Raw genomic sequence first — 23,597 nt, 5'->3', positions numbered from 1 at the left:
TTTCCACTGCTTATACAAAGAAGTCTAACTTAGGTATGAGGGTATGCCTGAGTTGGCATTTATTAAGTTAAACTAGAAATTTTCATTTTAAAACAGATGAACTCAGAGCTACATAATACATTTGGAAAGTTAAAATTCAAGAAAGTAACACTTTTTGAATATTTTCAGTAACAGACTTGTTTCAAGGTATCTGTCTAGAAAGGGCAACTTCACGATTTCCACCTCCTCTGGCCACAAAAAAACTGTAGAGGAGTATTTGTATTTCCCTCGATGGCAATAATGGGCCAGATAACTATGGGAAGATAAACTGAAAGCTCCTCAAGACTTGGCAGCTATGGCTGCCATTTTGGGTCAAGTATAACTGATGAATAACCAGAAGAAGGCAATCAACTAGAGAAAGAAAAAAATGAGCTGAAACAAGCAGAGAAACAAAACACTGTGGAGTCCTTGAGAAAGAATAAGCCTCCCAGAGCCCAAGAGGGCCAAGTCCATATTTCTTTTCTTGGGTTCAGGGAGAGCCCTTAGTGTTCTTTCATTAAATGCCCTCCCTGATTTTTTATTACCTAAAGTAGCTTTCTATTCTCGAAACTAAAATTGCCTTTACTAAAATATTTATTTCTTTACCCACTGAATCTAAGTAGTCAGGTCTTTCTCCTCCAAATCTACCCTTGTTCTCCTGGAGGATTTTTTGAACAGGCAAACCTAGATCATGATGGCTGCATTTCAGTAACATAGATCCAAAACAGTATTAACAGAAAAAGTGGTGCCAAGAACCATTACTGGAAGGAGATCGCAGTGAGAAAAAGCAAGGCAAAAGCAGGAGAAACTTGAGCAACGAGAAGAGGAAATGGAATATGAGAACTAACCTAATTTGCATTTAATCATTAAGGGAAAAAAAAACTAAGGCTGTCCTATAGCATCTTCTGCTCCACTATGTTATTAACAATAACAACAAATATTTACTGAGACTTATTTTGTGTCAGACCCTGTTCTATATGCTTTATCTCCCTAATACTCAAAATAACTCAGAAAGCACAAGTACTATAATATCACCACAGGAAAAAAGTTATTATACTTCTATTACAGTCCTCAAATAAAATACAGATGAATCACCACTCTTTCCTGATTACTGGGGGGAAAAAATACTACCCTTCATTTTGGCTTAAGTGGCTGCAAATTTTACATGTTCTTGAGTGCTCACACTCTTATTTATTCATTCCAAAGCAACAATAAACACCACCCATTTGTTGAGTTTAGGCATTGTACTGCATAGTAGACATTATTCCATTTTATATATGAGTACAGAGAAGTAACTTGTTCAAAGTCATACTTTAGATGATGAAGACCAGAAGTAGAATTCATCTTCAGGTCTCTATACCCTATTCACTACTTCTCTCTGTCTCGTCAAAGGCATACACAAAAGCTCCAGGACACCTGGGTTATAAAGCTCTTGTTCCAGCAACTGATTACTACAATATCTTTAGTCTCTCTTCTATAGTCTTAAAAATGGAATCACCCCAGCAGCTGGGATTAAGTTTAATTTTCATTTTTTATTATTATTTATCAAAGCAAATGCCATTAAACTTACAGATTATTTAGTGCTTTGATTGGCATTCTGTTATGATGGTTAACAGATACAAAGGATGAAAATAAACTGCAATTAATTTACCTCAACTATTTTTGCTACCAGATTACCTCATGTAAACACCAGCACCTCCTAGATATGAAAGCAATTTAGAAAGTAAAAAGACTAAATATATTTTCAAAATCAGTTTTCATATCCTGTAACAAAAACCTTTAACTATAAAGACTTCAAAATTGTTGGTTCTGCCAGTCTCCTCATTCACAATTTCACCAATTATGATCAAGCTGAAACTTTATTGCCAAAAGATACTAATTGAAATGAAAAAATCTAACAGAAAATTTAAAACAGTTTACAGATCCAGAGCCCCTTGAATGAAGGGAAGGCAGGGTACCCTTGGAGAAGGACCCTGTCACACTGCCAAAAATTTATACTGTTAATCTTCCTCCCAGCCTTCCCCCAGGGGGACCTACGGCCTTTTACCAGGGTGACTGTGCATTGGGGAAAAGGAAATGATCAGATATTTCGTGGATTATTAGACACTGGGTCAGAAGTGACATTAATTCCTGGAGACCCAAAACGTCACTCTGGTCCACCAGTCAGAGTTGGGGCTTATGGAGGTCAGATGATTGATGGAGTTTTAGCCCAGGTCCGTCTCACAGTGGGTCCAGTGGGTCCCCGAACCCATTCTGTGGTTATTTCCCCAGTGCCAGAATGCATAATTGAAACAGACATACTCAGCAACTGGCAGAATCCTCACATTGGTTCCTGATTCCTGGAGTGAGGGCTATTATGGTGGGAAAGGCCAAGTGGAAGCCACTAGAACTGCCCCTGCCTAGCAAAGTAGTGAACCAGAAGCAATACCGGATTCCTGGAGGGATTGCAGAGATTAATGCCACTCTTAAGGACTTGAAGGATGCGGGGTGGTGATTCCCACCACATCCCCATTCAACTCTCCTGTTTGGCCTGTGGAGAAAACAGATGGGTCTTGGAGGATGACTGTGGATTATCGTAAGCTTAACCAGGTGGTGACTCCAATTGCAGCTGCTGTCCCAGATGTGGTATCATTGCTTGAGCAAATCAACACATCCCCTGGTACCTGGTACGCAGCTATTGATCTGGCAAATGCTTTTTTCTCAATTGCTGTCAGCAAGGACCACCAGAAATAGTTTGCATTCAGCTGGCAAGGCCAGCAGTTTACATTCACTGTGCTACCTCAGGGTTATAGCAACTCTCCAGCCCTATGTCATAATATTGTCCGCAGGGATCTTGATCATTTCTCCCTCCCACAAGACATCACACTGGTCCATTATATTGATGATATCATGTTGATTGGACCTAGTAAGCAAGAAGTAGCAACTACTCTAGATTTGTTGGTAAGGTATTTGCGTGGCAGAGGATGGGAGATAAATCCAACAAAAATACAGGGGCCTTCCACCTCAGTAAAATTTCTAGGTGTCCAGTGGTGTGGGGCCTGTTGAGATATTCCTTCTAAGGTGAAGGATAAGCTGCTGCATCTGGCCCCTCCTACAACCAAAAAAGAGGTACAACGCTTAGTTGGCCTCTTTGGGTTTTGGAGACAACATATTCCTCATTTAGGTGTGCTACTCCGGCCCATTTACCGAGTGACTAGAAAAGCTTCTAGTTTTGAGTGGGGACTGGAGCAAGATGAGGCTCTGCAACAGGTCCAGGCTGCTGCGCAAGCTGTTCTGCCACTTGGACCATATGATCCAGGGGATCCAATGGTGCTGGAAGTGTCAGTGGCAAATAGACATATTGTTTGAAGCCTTTGGCAGGCTCCTATAGGAGAATCACAACGCAGGCCCTTAGGATTTTGGAGTAAAGCTTTACCATCCTCTGCAGATAACTACTCTCCATTTGAGAAACAACTGTTGGCCTGCTACTGGGCCTTAGTAGAGACAGAACGCTTAACCATGGGCCACCAAGTTACCATGAGACCTGAGTTACCTATCATGAGCTGGGTGTTATCTGACCCACCAAGCCATAAAGTTGGGCGTGCACAGCAGCACTCCATCATAAAATGGAAATGGTATATACGAGATAGAGCTCGAGCAGGTCCTGAAGGTACAAGTAAGTTACATGAGACAGTGGCCCAAATGCCCATGGCCCCCACTCCTTCCACCTTACCTTCTCTTTCCCAGCCCACAGCTATGGCATCTTGGGGAGTTCCTTACAGTCAGTTGACTGAGGAAGAGAAGACTCGGGCCTGGTTTAAAGATGGTTCTGCACGATATGCAGGCACCACCTGAAAGTGGACAGCTGCAGCACTGCAGCCCCTTGCTGGGATGTCCCTGAAGGACAGTGGTGAGGGGAAATCCTCCCAGTGGGCAGAACTTCGAGCAGTGCACCTGGTTGTTCACTTTGCTTGGAAGGAGAACTGGCCAGAGGTGCATCTATATACTGATTCCTGGGCTGTTGCTAATGGTTTGGCTGGATGGTCAGGGACTTGGAAGGAACATGATTGGAAGATTGGTGACAAAGAAGTCTGGGGAAGGGGTATGTGGATAGACCTTTCTGAGCGGGCAAACAACATGAAGATATTTGTGTCCGATGTGAATGCTCACCAGAGGGTGACTTCAGCAGAAGAAGGTTTTAATAACCAAGTGGATAAAATGACCCGTTTGGTGGATACCAATCAGCCTCTTTCCCCAGCAACTCCTATCATTGCCCAATGGGCTCATGAACAAAGTGGTTATGGTGGTAGGGATGGAGGTTATGCATGGGCTCAGCAACATGGACTTCCACTCACCAGGGATGACCTGGCCACAGCCACTGCTGAGTGTCCAATTTGCCAGCAGCAGAGACCCACACTCAGTCCCCGATACGGCACCATTCCTCGGGGTGATCAGCCTGCTACCTGGTGGCAGGTTGATTACATCGGACCACTTCCATCATGGAAAGGGCAGCGATTTGTTCTTACTAGAATAGACACATACTCCGGATATGGGTTTGCCTTCCCTGCACGACATGATTCTGCCACAACTACGATACGTGGACTTACAGAATGCCTCATCCACCGTCATGGTATTCCACACAGCATTGCTTCGGACCAAGGAACCCACTTCACAGCAAATGAAGTGAGGGGATGGGCACATGCTCATGGAATTCTGTGGTCTTACCATGTTCCCCATCATCCAGAAGCAGCTGGGTTGATAGAAAGGTGGAATGGCCTATTGAAGACTCAATTATGGTGCCAACTAGGTGGCAATACCTTGCAGGGTTGGGGCAGTGTTCTCCAGGAGGCAGTGTATGCTCTGAATCAGCGTCCACTCTATGGTGCTGTTTCTCCCATAGCCAGGATTCATGGGTCCAGGAATCAAGGGGTGGAAACAGGAGTAGCACCACTCACTATCACTCCTAGTGATCCACTAGGGAAATTTTTGCTTCCTGTCCCTGCAAGTTTAAGCTCTGCTGGTCTACAAGTCTTGGTTCCAAAAGGAGGAGTGCTTCCACCAGGAAACACAACAATAATCCCATTGAACTGGAAGTTAAGGCTGCCACCTGGCCACTTTGGGCTTCTTATGCCTCTGAATCAACAGGCAAGTAAGGGGATTACTGTATTGGCTGGGGTGATTGGTCCTGACTATCAAGGGGAAATAGCACTGCAACTACACAATGGAAGTAAAGAAGGGTTTTCCTGGAATACAGGAGATCCCCTAGGGTGTCTCTTAGTACTACCATGCCCCGTGATTCAAGTCAATGGAAAACTGCAACAACCCAATCCAGGCAGGACTACCAATGGCCAAGAAACTTCAGGAATAAAGGTTTGGGTCACCCTACCAGGCAAAGAACCACGGCCAGCTGAAGTGCTTGCTGAGGGTAAAGGGAACATGGAATGGGTAGTAGAAGAAGGTCGTGATAAATATGAACTACGGCCATGTGACCAGTTACAGAAATGAGGACTATGATGACATGAATATTTCCTCCTCGTTTTGTTATGATTATGTTTGTATTTGTCTGTAAAGAAAATATTTTTGCTTTCTTCTCTGTCTTATCCCCTTATCATATGGCATAAGCTGTAATGTTCATTTTGAAGGTATGGTTTTAGGTGATGTGTACAACTGCCAAGTTGACAAGGGGTGGACTGCAATGGTTGGGTTCATGTGTCAACTTGGCTAGGTGGCCTAGCTTTCTGGTCAAGCGGGCACTGGCCTGACGATTGCTGTGAGGATATTTGAGGCTGGTTAATAAACCAACGGGCTGGTTTGTCGGATCATCAGTCAATTGACTGCAGCTGACTGATGACTCATCAAGGGGCGTGCTTCCACAGTGAGAGAATGCAATTGGCTGGATTTGGTCTGGGTGATCAGCCGGTTTGTTGGATCATCAGTCAATTGACTGCGGCTGACTGATGACTCATCAAGGAGCGTGCCTTCCACAATGAGAGAATGCAATTGGCTGGATTTGGTCCGGGTGATCAGTTGGAGGCTTATAAGCCAGATGGTTAGAGAACCTTCACTTTCTTCTTCCGGCTGCTCAGTGAAGCATTTCCTGGGGAGCTCGGCTGCTCAGTGAAGCATTTCCTGGGGAGCTCGTGGAAGTTGCCGGTTCGTTTCCTGAGGAGTTCGTCAAAGTTGTTGGTTCTTTTCCCAAGGAGTACGTCAGACGTCTTCCTTGGAGTTGACAGCTTGTTGACGGCTCTGCAGAATTTGGACTCGTGTGGTCCCACAGTTGCATGAGTCACTTTTACAATTTGATAATCAGAGACATCTCTCATTGATTCTGTTTCCAAGGAGAACCCTAACTAATACAGATAATGATAAATCTCATCTTTGCTTGTCTGGAAAGGTATGAGTTAACTACTCTTTATAGACATCTATCTAATTGGTTTCTTCCTGAGTTTCTGAAGAACAAAATGGCAAAAAATGTAACGTCTAATGAAATTATTTTCAAACATAGAACACTGCAGTTGCATCAAAAGATTATTTGTATATGAAGAATACAACAAAGGGTCTTCATTATCAGTAAAGTTTCATCCTGAAATACCAAACCCAAGTGATGACAAATGAAAAAGCAAAAAATACAACTCAAAAATGTTCATCCAAATGTTCTTAAATCAGGCTGTGGCAAATCTAATGGTAGCAGATTCTTTACACATGAAAGAAAAGAAAGGAAGGAAGGAACAAAGGAAGGAAGGGAGGAAGGAAGGAAGGAGAAATTTTTAATACCATCATGGGAGCCAGGAACAATCTTACTAGCAAAGTACAACAACCTTTGAAAGTAATGTAAAATTACAAATACTTGTTCTCAAAAACAGCACAGAATTGGCTTTTCTAAAATTTTGTTAATATTAATTTATTTCAAGATTCATTTTGTCAACCCTTGTGTTCAACTAAAAGATAGTTGGCAAGGACTAGAACAGATATTTGCACACTGATATTCACAGCAGCATTATTCACAACAGCCAAAAGGCGGAAGCAACCCAAATGTCCAACAACAGATGAATGGATAAACAAAATATGGTATACACATACAATGGAATATTATTCAGCCATAAAAAGGAATGAAGTTCTGATGCATGAGACAACATGGATGAACCTTGAAAACATCACATAGAGTAAAATAAGCCAGACACAAAAGGACAATATTATATGATCTCATTTATATGAAATAAGGAGAATATGCAATTCACAAAATCAGAAATTAGAATTTAGATTACAAGGGGTCAGGTAGTGCTAGAAAATGGGGGATTGATGCTTAATCGGTACAGAGCATCTATTGGGGTTGATGGAAAAGTTTTGGCAATGGATGGTGATGATGGAGGCACAACTTTGTGACTGTAAATAACACCACCGAAGAGTATATTTGAAACTGGACAGAATGGGAAATTTGACATTGTATATAGGTCACTAGAATTTAAAAACAAATAAACAAAAAAAAAACAAAAAAAACAAAGAGCAGCACAACACAAAGAGTGAGCCCTAATGTCCTAATGTAAACTATAGGTATAATTAATAGTATAGTTATAATAATATTGATTCAACAATTGTAACAAAGGCACCACACTAATGCAAAATGTATTAATAATAGGGAAAACTATGCATGAGAGAGGAATATATGGAAGCTACTTTTTGCGCGATTTTTCTGTAAACCTACAATTACTTTAAATTAAAAAAAAAAGATAGTAAGAATAAAGAGTTTTCAAGAAGTTCTTCCTAAAGAATAGTGTGTGAAAAAAAACAAACTGTGGGCCTTCCACTGATACATATTTTCTGGAAATTAAAAGACAGCAAATATTTTTAAGAAGCATACAACTTAGATAAAAAGTGATAACCAATTATGAAAAATTAAGTTTGGAGGAGAAAATATTGGGTACTAGGCATGCCTATGGTGTTAGGACTCCACAGATGGGGGGGGCGGGGGGGATTACTTAAACAAGGGGAAAAAAACTTTTAACATGTGACTACTTTTCTAGTTGCACTCTACTTTTTGAGAGATGATGAGTTGGATAAAAGTAGAATAAGGTTTGAAGAGCATAATATACAAATCTTTCTGCTCTTTCCTTAACCCTGAAATAATATCTAGTAGTGGCAAAATTGAACCTTACCAACAGTGCAATAGCAGTTTGTGTCATCTCCCTAAAAGTAACTCCCACAGCATCTAACAGTATTAAAAACATGACAGCATTACACACAAATTATTTGTAATTATTTGTACAATTTTAATTATTTTATTTATTTATTTAATTATTTAATAATTATTAAATTATTTGTAATTATTGTGAGAAATTACTCTTAGGCTTAAGAGTGAAAAAAATAATAGAAATGGGGCTTTTTAAAGTCAGCTTTCTAAAAATGGTTCTTAACCTGCTTAAAAGAATACTTTACCAGGCTTATCTTGACTTTTCTGGAAAGAAATGTGACAAGTTTTATAAACGTTCATGCCCTTTCATCCATTAGTTCCACTTCCAGGAATTTAGATTAAGTAAATGATCAGTAATATGGGCAAAGATTTGTTATCAAAGATCTTCACCTTGGTGCTGTAAAGGGAAAGTGGTAAAGTCTAAATATATCAAGAATTATTAAATACAGTACATACGTATCTATAGGATCTTATGCAGCTACTTACAATGCTTTCAAAAGTTTTAAACAGAGGAAAATGCTTACAGGTGTAAGGACTTTAAAATGCAGACTACAGATCCTCTCTCTCTCTTAGCCAGAGAGAGAGGGATCCAGACACTTGCTGGCTTAGCTCAAGAGATGTTTGGAGTTGCAGACCCCAGATGTTGGCTGATGCTGAGAGAGACATTTTGGAGATAGCCATTGAAAGCAGAGTTTTGCTGATGTTTTGGAGATACGAGAGCCCAGAGTTTGTCCCCAGAAGCTGAAGCCAATGCTTAGACATGCCTGGAAATGCAGACAGAAGGACATTTAGCTAAGAGATGAAGCCCAGAGTTTGCCCTGGGATAAACTAAGAGAACACCCCCAGACCCTTAGAACCCTGGAACAGATACCAGCCACATACCTTCCCAGCTGACAGAGATTTTCCTGACCCCATCAGCCATCCTTCAGTGATGGTACCCTACTGTTGATGCCTTTGTTTGGACATTTGCATGGCCAGACGATTCTAACTTTGTAACCAAATAAACCCTCTTTATAAAAGCCAATCCATTTCTGGTATTTTGCATAATGGCAGCATTACCAAACTGGAACAGACACCAAACTCAAACTTGTAAGAGAAACAAAGAGAAATATTTGATACATTTGGGGGAAAAAAGAAGATTCTGTAGGTCAAAAACTTAAAGCTAGGTCAAAAAAATGGCAGAATTGGTGGGGGGAGTGAACACAGAACATTGTGACTCATCACAGTCAAAAGGTTAAATTTTCTATTATCTAGAATTTAGAGAAGATTTTAAAAAATGAATGAAGGATGTGAATAGTTTCTTAGAAAAGAAATACAAATGGTTCTTAAATATGAAAAGATCTTAACTTAGGAAATGCAAATTAAAAGCTATGGAGATAGTTTTATATTTTGAGCCTATCATATTAGAGATCCAAAAAAAAAAAAAAAAAAAAAATGCAGACTACAAATCTACTACCATATACAAATGTAGTCTACTTAAATGTAAACTACATATCTACTACTATACACAAATCTACTATATATAAAAAGTGATATGTATCTCCATATAGACAGAGACATACACAAACATAAGACTGGAAGATAATAAACACAAACGTTGAAAACTTAAAACTCTTCAACAGTTTCTACATTTTCTATAATGCCTACCAAAAAATCAAAAAGCATCTTCTGAAAATAAATTTGGCACCATTTATAATGAGTTTTTAAGATATTAATAGCTTTAAAACCAATAATCACTTTCTAGACACAGATCTTAAAGAACCAAAATAAAGAATACACTTTATTAGCACAGATATTCAGTGTGCAGTTATTTTTAACAATAAGAAGTAAGAAGTGGGTGGGGTGGAATATCAAATAGTAAATAAAAAGGTTAAGTTAGTTAGTTATGGCATATCCAAGGATGGTTCCCACAAGGAGAAGAGCCCTGTGAAAAGAAACAAAAGAAACAAAACGAAAAGACACAAAATGAACCTTAGGTATATTCCATATATAACTGTTATAAAAGCTAGTATTTATTGACTATTTCTTAATTAGAACTCTGCATTATTTAATTTCAACCTATAAGACAATTCCTATTATCCTCCCACCCCCCTATTTTTAAACTGAATAGGAAACTAAGGCAGAGAAAGGTTAAATAATTTGTCCAAAGTTACACAGGCAGACAGACTCCAAAGTCAGTCTTCCCCCTTCGGGGATCAAACTGTGTGTGGGTACTCCCAACTCTTCATGCAATAAAGGTAAAAAAAAAAAAAAAGAAAAAAGAAAAAAGAAAAAATTCATACAGATACAACAAAGTTGCCTGAAACCAACAACTGAGAAAGGACTCGTGCAAATTACCCTGTCATTTAGCTACATATCTGAAGAGAACAACCCCCTACACAGCCCAACTGTGGGCAAAACACTAGCATTCTTCTATGTTAACTAATGATAATGATGATCAAAAGGAAACGAATCATCTTGAGACTATAAGGAGACAGTTAACTACAGAAAGAGAATTTCATCCTCAAGACTTATAAGTGAAGACATCTGAAAATGATTTATTATTGGAGGAAAATAAACAGATACGTACATATTTAGAAAACTACTTGAAATCCTCAATAGAACAAAAGGAGAGAACATCTATGTGGCAGAAATAGAAAGCTTTTATGAAAAATAGGTCAAGACAAGCAAAACTCATAAAAAAAAAAAGAACTAAGATTAGGAAAGATACAGGAAATGTAAAAATTTGTAGCAAAAGTAAAATCTACAAGACAGTTAAGAGAAGTAAATCAATTCAATGATAATGAAAACAAACCTAAGAACTTAAACCAGAGGAAAAGAACAAGGATAAAATTATAAAAGATAACTGGAAAAGTAGAAACGCAAATATCCATCAACAAAACATGATATATCCATAAATTTAAATACCATTCAGTCATAAAAAGGAATGCAGTACTGGTACATGCCACAACTTGAATGAACCTTGAAAACATGAAAAGTGAAAGAAATCAGTCACAAAAGGCCACCCATTGTACAGAAGTGTATAGACAAGAATGCACACCTAGTATTTCCATCACCCCCACGGTCTCTTGTGTCACTCTATAGTCACTGCCATCCCACCACTCCCAGCAACCATCATCTGATTTCTGGCTCTAGTTTTCCCTTGTAGTGAATGTCATATAAACAGAATCATATATAATATGCAACCTTTCATGTCAGACTTCTCTCACTTAGCAAAATGCTTTCGTGATGCAGTAACACTGTTGTATGTTATTAGTTTATTACTTTTGATTGCCAAGTTGTATTTCATTATATCGATGTGCCACAGTTTGTTCAACCATTCACCTACTGATGGACATACGTACTGTCTCCAGTTTTTAGTGATTATGAATAAAGTTGTTATAAACATGGGGGGAAAAAAGGCCACCCATTGGGTTCCATTTATATGAAAGGCAAACCCACAGAGACCAAGAGAAAATTAGTTGTTGCAGGGGCTGGGGAAAGGGAGAAATGGGCACTGACTGTTAATGGGTATGGGATTCTTTTGGGAGTGATGTTCTGGAGTTAGTGGTGATGGTTGTACAACTTTTTTTTTGAATATACTAAAAACCACTGAACTGTACATTTAAAAGGATGAATTTTATAATATGTGAATAATATCTCTATAAAGCTGCTACTAAAAAAAACACACAATAATGGGTTGCCAAACATTTTCTGTAACAAGCCAGATGGTAAATAATTTAGGCTTTGAGGCCTACATAGGGTCTTTGTCAACATCTTTGGTTTTTATTCTTCAAATATTTTAAAGCCTAAAACCATTCTTTGTGCAAGAGTCATATACAAACAGGCAGCAAGCCAGAGTTGTCCTATTGGTTACAGTCTGCCAACCCCTGGTTAAAAAATAATCTTTTCTTATACCAACGTCAAATTTCTTGAATTTGACAATTTTACTTAAGGTGGTTACATACATGATTATCCTAGTTCTTAGGAAACATACATGAAAGTACAAAGTGTTCAAGGAGCATGATGTATACAACCTACTCTCAAATGTTTAGAAAACAGATACACAGACAGCTAGATAGAATAATATGACAAACTGTGGCAAAACATTAAAAGTTAGTAGAGGGCATACTTCAGCAGCACATATACTAAAATTTGAACGATAAAGCATGGCCCCTGTGCAAAGATGACATACAAATTTGTGAAACATTCCATATTTAAACTAAAAAAAAAAAAAAAAAAAAAAAAAAAAAAAAAGTTGGTAAGATCTGGTTATCTGGGTGGGGTATGTTGGCGTTCTCAGTATAAGGCCTGTATAATATTTTTGCAACTGTCCAGTAAGTTTGAAATTATTTCCAAAAAAAGAGGCTAAAAAAATAAATAAGCCTCTCCTTGAATTTTTCTCAATGAATATATGCTAAGTCACTGTTAATTCATAAATCAGACAAAGACTTCTTATCAAATTTTTAAATAAAACTTCCACAAATGTTATTTGGATAAAGGAAACAGGGAAAAACCTATCAAACAGAATTCAGTGGACTGATTAATAATTGAGGTCATATGAAGCTATGACAAGACACTTTTGAAAGAAAAGATAATTAATTGCTCATATGCAAAGATGTTTAACATTACTAACCATGACAGAAATGCAAAATAAAATCACAATAAGATATCATTACACAACTATTAGAGTGGCTAAAATAAAAAATAGTCCCACAACTTCTCTAATTAAAAAAAAGAAGAGCCTCACCCTTAAAAAAATATATTGCTAACATCAAATGCTGGCAGGGTGCAGAAAAACTAGATCACTCAAGCATTGCTAGTGGGAATGCAAAATGGAACAGCCACTTTGGAAACAATTTGACACCTTCTTTATAAACTAAACATATAACCACTGTATTACCCAACACTTGCACTACTGGGCACTTATCCCAGAGAAATGAAACCATGTCCATACAAAACCCGTGCATGAAATGTTCACAGCAATTATTATTTGTAATAGCCAAAAGTGGACTTCAAAGGTGAATGGTTTAACAAACTGCCATGCGTCCATACCATGGAATACTACTCAGCAGCAAAAAGAAACTATCAATACATACAACTTGCATGACTCTCCCAAGAATGATGCTGAAAGAAAGAAAGAAAAAAAAAAAAAAAAAAAGCCAATCTCCAACAGGTACATACTATATGATTTCCACTTACATAGTTTTTTAACATTTCTGAAACAAAAAATTGTAGAAATGGAGGCTAGATTAACAGTTGTCAGGGATTAAGGACATAAGGGATGGAGAGAAGAAAAGGGAGAGTAAACTGGTACAGTTATAAAAGGGCAACACAGTGGCACTAGTCATTTTGGAACTTCAGTATTTTACTGTGTGGTGGGAGATACACCAACCTACATCGATAATAAAATTGTACTGAACTTAACACACACACAAATGAGTACAAGTGAAACTGGGGAAAGCACGAGTAAGACTGAATAGATTGCATCAATGTCAATATTCTAGTTATGATACTATACTACAGTTTTGCAAAATGTTACCATTTGAAGAAACTGGGCAAAGTGTGTAAGAGGCAGATTTCCTACAATTGCATGTGAATTGACAATTACCTAAATCAAAATTTCATTTTTAAAAAAAGATGATTGTTATTGCTTAATAATAGTTTGTTTTGGGTGATGAAAAAGTTTTAGTAATGGAAAGTGGTGATTGTAACCAGCACTGTAAAAGTAATTAATGCCGCTGAATTGTACATTTAAAAATGGTTAAAATGGGCAATTTATTATATTTATGTTTCCACAATTCAAAACAATGACAAGATGGTTGATGGTAGCACAACACTGTAAACATAATTAACAACAATGAATTATATATCTGCATGTGGTAAAAAGGGGCCATTTTAGGTTGAACATGCTACTAGAATAAAAATTAAATTAAAAAAAAAAAAAAAGACTATACAACCCAAACAGGGAACCCTAATGTAAATACCATGAACTATAGTTAACAGTACAATTATAATAATATCTTCTCAATTGTAACAAATGTATCACACTAATGCAAGGTGTTAATAATAGGGGTGTATATGGGAACACTGTATTTTCTGCATGATTTTTCTGTAAACCTACAACTTTTCTAACTAAAAAAAGGAAAAAATGGCAGGCAAGAAAACCTTAAAAAAGAATGACGGCTATGAAGAAATAAGTTACAACTTAAAAATGATAGTTCCTAAGCAAAAACACTAAAACTAATAATCAAATACATATCCAAAGGAGACTGAAGAATGCAGATCAAAATGTCTCACCCACATAATAAATAAACATCACATCCTGACAAAACTTTCCTAAGATTGGAGAATTCCATAAATATCCCAGCAGGGGAAAAAATAAAACACAGCAAACAGTTAATCCTTGGTTCTCTAAAACACTACATGTCAAACAGTGAAATAAGATCTAGGAGTATATGGCCCAAAGATTTTATGCCCTGCCCCAAAGCTTTTCATGTATAAAGGCCATAGAAAGATAAGATATAAAAGTAGTAATAAAATATGCTGCCCATATGCCCTCTTTCAAATAATTACTGTAGCAAGCACTCCAGCTAACCAAGAGAATTAAAATTAAGCACACAGAATGGATAAATGAACTGTCATACAACCATATAATGGAATACTAATCAGCAATAAGGACCAATCTACTGTTATAATTATATATAGATATATAAATGAAATTACTCTGAGTTAAAGAAACATACTATATGATTCCATTTATATGACATTTAGAAAAAAGCAAAACTACAAGGAGAGGGAACAGATTACTGGTTACCAGTGACTGGGAGTTAGGGTAAGAGTTGACTACAAAAAGGCACCAGGGAATTTGGAGGAATAAAGGAACTGAGTTTAGAAACCTGCAAAACAATATATGTAAGCTGGTGAATTGTACTGTATTTAAATTCTATATTAATGAAAATGGGAGAAAAGTAAAATCACAAGGGGTAGAACAGCATTATACACGGAAAAACATTTTTCCCATTCTAAGAATGTAAGTGAAGAGAACAAATCAAACTGCAAGTACTTATAAGCAAAAATATTCATTATAACACCACCTACAATAGCAAAAATTTAAAAACCTTAATGATCATAGTCAATAGGAAATATTACAAAAAATGAGGCTATATTATAAGGACTGGAATATTATGTAGCCTTAAATTGTTTATAGAAATTTTCTATCATAAGAAAGTATTTCAATGTAATATTAGACCAAAAAGATAGAAAATTATACTCCTAGAAATGTTTCTTTATTTTTATCTCAACTTGTTCCACAAGTGATTTAGAATGACTTATGAAATCAAATAACATCAACTAGCGAGAAAATTTTTTCTAAAAAATGGAAAATAAGGAGAACCTAGTGTATAAAATGCATGCAGTTAAGTCCTATACAATCGCTGGAAATAAGCTATAAATTTAGCTCTAGCCTCTCTGATGGTTAACCAAAAGGAGGATACAATCAGTAAAAATTCAAATTGCCTGTCAGATTAAAAAAAAAAAAAAAAAAAGAAAAACAGCTCACAAGGCAATTATCAAAAGAAAAAGGCAATTATCCCTGTTACAACCAAAGAGAAAATTTTCCCATCTATAAATATATGATCAATTATTTAACATTTTTTAAAGCTTAGAAGAAAGATATTAGATGGACATATTCCAAAATCTAAACTAACAGATTCCAACAGAAGGATGAATTATAGGTAGTTGTTTGCTATTTGTTTTTGGTTTGTTTCTTCTGTGGTTTTATTTTTTGTAATTTTATATACTTTCCAAAATGTTTTCAGTGAGCATTTATTTTAGAATTCAAAAATACCAAAGAGGGCAAAAAGCACATTTTATTTGATTTTTAAATCCAATTTTCAAACACTGTTCCAAGTCACCCGTAGTCTCCCAATTTAAAATCTAATAAAAGTCTAATAAATTTCCAAAACTTAAAGTCCCTTTCCGCCCCTACAGGGACCTGCTGCACAGCCTTACAATACAAACCAAAGAGTAAGAAACTAAAGATCAAAATTGTTCTCAAAAAGGAGAAAATTAAGGTTTACTATTTGCACATAGCAGTTAGGTAGAATCCTGTCAAGAATTAAACTAGCCACACAAATTAATACTTAACAGTGCCTAAAAAGATTATCAAACTCTGCCTCTTCTATTAGATCCTATAGTTTGGTTAAGAATTACTATTTGTGAGAATATACAGAATGAAATTAGGCCATGGAAAGGGTCTTCAGTTCATTTAGAATACTGAGAAACACAAAATTACATTCAGTGCCAGTAAAAATTACCCCAATAGGGGAAGAATCTGATTCTACACCCAGTTACTTGTATGACTTTTCTTGTTTGGTTTGTTTTTATCTATCTGCAAAGATGGTTAATATATTTTAAGATATAAAACAAATAAATTCTGAATAGCGGCAAGATGGCAGACTGGTGAGCTGTATGTTTTAGTTACTCCTCCAGGAAAGTAGGTAGAAAGCCAGGAACTGCGTGGACTGGACACCACAGAGCAATCTGACTTTGGGCATACTTCATACAACACTCATGAAAACGTGGAACTGCTGAGATCAGCGAAATCTGTAAGTTTTTGCGGCCAGGGGACCCGCGCCCCTCCCTGCCAGGCTCAGTCCCGTGGGAGGAGGGGCTGTCAGCTCCAGGAAGGAGAAGGGAGAACTGCAGTGGCAGACCTTATCGGAAACTCATTCTACTGATTCAAACTCCAACCATAGATAGACTGAGACCAGACACCAGAGAATCTGAGAGCAGCCAGCCCAGCAGAGAGGAGACAGGCATAGAAAAAAACAACACGAAAAACTCCAAAATAAAAGCGGAGGATTTTTGGAGTTCTGGTGAACACAGAAAGGGGAAGGGCCCTGAGGCGCATATGCAAATCCCGAAGAAAAGCTGATCTCTCTGCCCTGTGGACCTTTCCTTAATGGCCCTGCTTGCTTTGTCTCTTAGCATTTCAATAACCCATTAGATCTCTGAGGAGGGCCCTTTTTTTTTTTGTTTTTTTTTTTTTAATCCTTTTTTCTTTTTCTAAAACAATTACTCTAAGAAGCCCAATACAGAAACCTTCAAAGACTTGCTATTTGGGCAGGTCAAGTCAAGAGCAGAACTAGGAGAGCTCTGAGACAAAACGCAATAATCCAGTGGCTGAGAAAATTCACTAAACACCACAACTTCCCAAGAAAAGGGGGGTGTCCGCTCACAGCCATCATCCTGGTGGAAAGGAAACACTCCTGCCCATCGCCAGCCCCATAGCCCAGAACTGCCCCAGACAACCCAGTGTGACGGAAGTGCTTCAAATAACAGGCACACACCACAAAACTGGGCGTGGACATTAGCCTTCCCTGCAACCTCAGCTGATTGTCCCAGAGTTGGGAAGGTGGAGCAGTGTGAATTAACAAAGCCCCATTCAGCCATCATTTCAGCAGACTGGGAGTCTCCCTACACAGCCCAGCAGCCCAGAACTGCCCTGGGGGGACGGCACTCACCTGTGACATAGCACAGTCATCCCTCAACAGAGGACCCGGGGTACACGGCCTGGAAGAGGGGCCCACTTGCAAGTCTCAGGAGCCATACGCCAATACCAAAGACTTGTGGGTCAGTGGCAGAGACAAACTGTGGCAGGACTGAACTGAAGGATTAGACTATTGCAGCAGCTTTAAAACTCTAGGATCACCAGGGAGATTTGATTGTTAGAACCACACCCCCCCGACTGCCCAGAAACACGCCCCATATACAGGGCAGGCAACACCAACTACACACGCAAGCTTGGTACACCAATTGGACCCCACAAGACCCACTCCCCCACTCACCAAAAAGGCTAAGCAGGGGAGAACTGGCTTGTGGAGAACAGGTGGCTCGTGGACGCCACCTGCTGGTTAGTTAGAGAAAGTGTACTCCACGAAGCTGTAGATCTGATAAATTAGAGATAAGGACTTCAATTGGTCTACAAATCCTAAAAGAACCCTATCAAGTTCAGCAAATGCCACGAGGCCAAAAACAACAGAAAATTATAAAGCATATGAAAAAACCAGACAATATGGATAACCCAAGCCCAAGCACCCAAATCAAAAGACCAGAAGAGACACAGCACCTAGAGCAGCTACTCAAAGAACTAAAGATGAACAATGAGACCATAGTACGGGAGATAAAGGAAATCAAGAAGACCCTAGAAGAGCATAAAGAAGACATTGCAAGACTAAATAAAAAAATGGATGATCTTATGGAAATTAAAGAAACTGTTGACCAAATTAAAAAGATTCTGGACACTCATAGTACAAGACTAGAGGAAGTTGAACAACGAATCAGTGACCTCGAAGATGACAGAATGGAAAATGAAAGCATAAAAGAAAGAATGGGGAAAAAAATTAAAAAACTCGAAATGGACCTCAGGGATATGATAGATAATATGAAACGTCCAAATATAAGACTCATTGGTGTCCCAGAAGGGGAAGAAAAGGGTAAAGGTCTAGGAAGAGTATTCAAAGAAATTGTTGGGGAAAACTTCCCAAATCTTCTAAACAACATAAATACACAAATCAGAAATGCTCAGCGAACTCCAAATAGAATAAATCCAAATAAACCCACTCCGAGACATATACTGATCACACTGTCAAACACAGAAGAGAAGGAGCAAGTTCTGAAAGCAGCAAGAGAAAAGCAATTCACCACATACAAAGGAAACAGCATAAGACTAAGTAGTGACTACTCAGCAGCCACCATGGAGGCAAGAAGGCAGTGGCACGATATATTTAAAATTCTGAGTGAGAAAAATTTCCAGCCAAGAATACTTTATCCAGCAAAGCTCTCCTTCAAATTTGAGGGAGAGCTTAAATTTTTCACAGACAAACAAATGCTGAGAGAATTTGCTAACAAGAGACCTGCCCTACTGGAGATACTAAAGGGAGCCCTACAGACAGAGAAACAAAGAAAGGACAGAGAGACTTGGAGAAAGGTTCAGTACTAAAGAGATTCGGTATGGGTACAATAAAGGATATTAATAGACAGAGGGGAAAAATATGACAAACATAAACCAAAGGATAAGATGGCTGATTCAAGAAATGCCTTCACGGTTATAACGTTGAATGTAAATGGATTAAACTCCCCAATTAAAAGATATAGATTCGCAGAATGGATCAAAAAAAATGAACCATCAATATGTTGCATACAAGAGACCCATCTTAGACACAGGGACACAAAGAAACTGAAAGTGAAAGGATGGAAAAAAATATTTCATGCAAGCTACAGCCAAAAGAAAGCAGGTGTAGCAATATTAATCTCAGATAAAATAGACTTCAAATGCAGGGATGTTTTGAGAGACAAAGAAGGCCACTATGTACTAATAAAAGGGGCAATTCAGCAAGAAGAAATAACAATCGTAAATGTCTATGCACCCAACCAAGGTGCCACAAAATACATGAGAGAAACACTGGCAAAACTAAAGGAAGCAATTGATGTTTCCACAATAATTGTGGGAGACTTCAACACATCACTCTCTCCTATAGATAGATCAACCAGACAGAAGACCAATAAGGAAATTGAAAACCTAAACAATCTGATAAATGAATTAGATTTAACAGACATATACAGGACATTACATCCCAAATCACCAGGATACACATACTTTTCTAGTGCTCATGGAACTTTCTCCAGAATAGATCATATGCTGGGACATAAAACAAACCTCAATAAATTTAAAAAGATTGAAATTATTCAAAGCACATTCTCTGACCACAATGGAATACAATTAGAAGTCAATAACCATCAGAGACTTAGAAAATTCACAAATACCTGGAGGTTAAACAACACACTCCTAAACAATCAGTGGGTTAACGAAGAAATAGCAAGAGAAATTGCTAAATATATAGAGACGAATGAAAATGAGAACACAACATACCAAAACCTATGGGATGCAGCAAAAGCAGTGCTAAGGGGGAAATTTATAGCACTAAACGCATATATTAAAAAGGAAGAAAGAGCCAAAATCAAAGAACTAATGGATCAACTGAAGAAGCTAGAAAATGAACAACAAACCAATCCTAAACCAAGTACAAGAAAAGAAATAACAAGGATTAAAGCAGAAATAAATGACACAGAGAACAAAAAAACAATAGAGAGGATAAATATCACCAAAAGTTGGTTCTTTGAGAAGATCAACAAGATTGACAAACCCCTAGCTAGACTGACAAAATCAAAAAGAGAGAAGACCCATATAAACAAAATAATGAATGAAAAAGGTGACATAACTGCAGATCCTGAAGAAATTAAAAAAATTATAAGAGGATACTATGAACAACTGTATGGCAACAAACTGGATAATGTAGAGGAAATGGACAATTTCCTGGAAACATATGAACAACCTAGACTGACCAGAGAAGAAATAGAAGACCTCAACCAACCCATCACAAGCAAAGAGATCCAATCAGTCATCAAAAATCTTCCCACAAATAAATGCCCAGGGCCAGATGGCTTCACAGGGGAATTCTACCAAACTTTCCAGAAAGAACTGACACCAATCTTACTCAAACTCTTTCAAAACATTGAAGAAAATGGAACACTACCTAACTCATTTTATGAAGCTAACATCAATCTAATACCAAAACCAGGCAAAGATGTTACAAAAAAGGAAAACTACCGGCCAATCTCCCTAATGAATATCGATGCAAAAATCCTCAACAAAATACTTGCAAATCGAATCCAAAGACACATTAAAAAAATCATACACCATGACCAAGTGGGGTTTATTCCAGGTATGCAAGGATGGTTCAACATAAGAAAATCAATCAATGTATTACAACACATTAACAAGTCAAAAAGGAAAAATCAATTGATCATCTCAATAGATGCTGAAAAAGCATTTGACAAAATCCAACATCCCTTTTTGATAAAAACACTTCAAAAGGTAGGAATTGAAGGAAACTTCCTCAACATGATAAAGAGCATATATGAAAAACCCACAGCCAGCATAGTACTCAATGGTGAGAGACTGAAAGCCTTCCCTCTAAGATCAGGAACAAGACAAGGATGCCCGCTATCACCACTGTTATTCAACATTGTGCTGGAAGTGCTAGCCAGGGCGATCCGGCAAGACAAAGAAATAAAAGGCATCCAAATTGGAAAAGAAGAAGTAAAACTGTCATTGTTTGCAGATGATATGATCTTATATCTAGAAAACCCTGAGAAATCGACGATACAGCTACTAGAGCTAATAAACAAATTTAGCAAAGTAGCGGGATACAAGGTTAATGCACATAAGTCAGTAATGTTTCTATATGCTAGAAATGAACAAACTGAAGACACACTCAAGAAAAAGATACCATTTTCAATAGCAACTAAAAAAATCAAGTACCTAGGAATAAACTTAACCAAAGATGTAAAAGACCTATACAAAGAAAACTACATAACTCTACTAAAAGAAATAGAAGGGGACCTTAAAAGATGGAAAAATATTCCATGTTCATGGATAGGAAGACTAAATGTCATTAAGATGTCAATTCTACCCAAACTCATCTACAGATTCAATGCAATCCCAATCAAAATTCCAACAACCTACTTTGCAGACTTGGAAAAGCTAGTTATCAAATTTATTTGGAAAGGGAAGATGCCTCGAATTGCAAAAGACACTCTAAAAAAGAAAAACGAAGTGGGAGGACTTACACTCCCTGACTTTGAAGCTTATTATAAAGCCACAGTTGCCAAAACAGCATGGTACTGGCACAAAGATAGACATATAGATCAATGGAATCGAATTGAGAATTCGGAGATAGACCCTCAGATCTATGGCCGACTGATCTTTGATAAGGCCCCCAAAGTCACTGAACTGAGTCATAATGGTCTTTTCAACAAATGGGGCTGGGAGAGTTGGATATCCATATCCAAAAGAATGAAAGAGGACCCCTACCTCACCCCCTACACAAAAATTAACTCAAAATGGACCAAAGATCTCAATATAAAAGAAAGTACCATAAAACTCCTAGAAGATAATGTAGGAAAACATCTTCAAGACCTTGTATTAGGCGGCCACTTCCTAGACTTTACACCCAAAGCACAAGCAACAAAAGAGAAAACAGATAAATGGGAACTCCTCAAGCTTAGAAGTTTCTGCACCTCAAAGGAATTTCTCAAAAAGGTAAAGAGGCAGCCAACTCAATGGGAAAAAATTTTTGGAAACCATGTATCTGACAAAAGACTGATATCTTGCATATATAAAGAAATCCTACAACTCAATGACAATAGTACAGTCGGCCCAATTATAAAATGGGCAAAAGATATGAAAAGACAGTTCTCTGAAGAGGAAATACAAATGGCCAAGAAACACATGAAAAAATGTTCAGCTTCACTAGCTATTAGAGAGATGCAAATTAAGACCACAACGAGATACCATCTAACACCGGTTAGAATGGCTGCCACTAAACAAACAGGAAACTACAAATGCTGGAGGGGATGTGGAGAAATTGGAACTCTTATTCACTGTTGGTGGGACTGTATAATGGTTCAGCCACTCTGGAAGTCAGTCTGGCAGTTCCTTAGAAAACTAGATATAGAGTTACCATTCGACCCAGCGATTGCACTTCTCGGTATATACCCGGAAGATCGGAAAGCAGTGACACGAACAGATATCTGCACGCCAATGTTCATAGCAGCATTATTCACAATTGCCAAAAGATGGAAACAACCCAAATGTCCTTCAACAGATGAGTGGATAAATAAAATGTGGTATATACACACGATGGAATACTACGCGGCAGTAAGAAGGAACGATCTCGTGAAACATATGACAACATGGATGAACCTTGAAGACATAATGCTAAGCGAAATAAGCCAGGCACAAAAAGAGAAATATTATATGCTACCACTAATGTGAACTTTGAAAAATATAAAACAAATGGCTTATAATGTAGAATGTAGGGGAACTAGCAATAGAGAGCAATTAAGGAAGGGGGAACAATAATCCAAGAAGAACAGATAAGCTATTTAACGTTCTGGGGATGCCCAGGAATGACTATGGTCTGTTAATTTCTGATGGATATAGTAGGAGCAAGTTCACAGAAATGTTGCTATATTAGGTAACTTTCTTGGGGTAAAGTAGGAACATGTTGGAAGTTAAGCAGTTATCTTAGGTTAGTTGTCTTTTTCTTACTCCCTTGTTATGGTCTCTTTAAAATGTTCTTTTATTGTATGTTTGTTTTCTTTTTAACTTTTTTTTCATACAGTTGATTTAAAAAAGAAGGGAAAGTTAAAAAAAAAAAAAAAAAACAAGGAAAAAAAAAAGATGCAGTGCCCCCTTGAGGAGCCTGTGGAGAATGCAGGGGTATTCGCCTACCCCACCTCCATGGTTGCTAACATGACCACAGACATAGGGGACTGGTGGTTTGATGGGTTGAGCCCTCTACCA

The 23,597-nt window shown here is 37.8% G+C and overlaps 1 protein-coding gene and 1 pseudogene across 18 annotated transcripts in view; one reads left to right on the top strand and one right to left on the bottom strand.

Annotated features, from left to right (window-relative positions):
• The window catches only part of PUM1 (pumilio RNA binding family member 1), a 140,721-nt gene that overhangs the window by 96,479 nt on the left and 20,645 nt on the right, over positions 1-23,597 (bottom strand). The window lies entirely within an intron of this gene.
• Positions 12,293-12,385, top strand: LOC119528315 (annotated as a pseudogene).

Source organism: Choloepus didactylus, chromosome 2, assembly GCF_015220235.1.
Source record: "Choloepus didactylus isolate mChoDid1 chromosome 2, mChoDid1.pri, whole genome shotgun sequence".
In the NCBI taxonomy this organism is placed as follows: Eukaryota; Metazoa; Chordata; class Mammalia; order Pilosa; family Megalonychidae; genus Choloepus; species Choloepus didactylus.
Note: the sequence above shows the minus strand (reverse complement) of the source record. Positions and strands in the feature narration are given on the sequence as shown.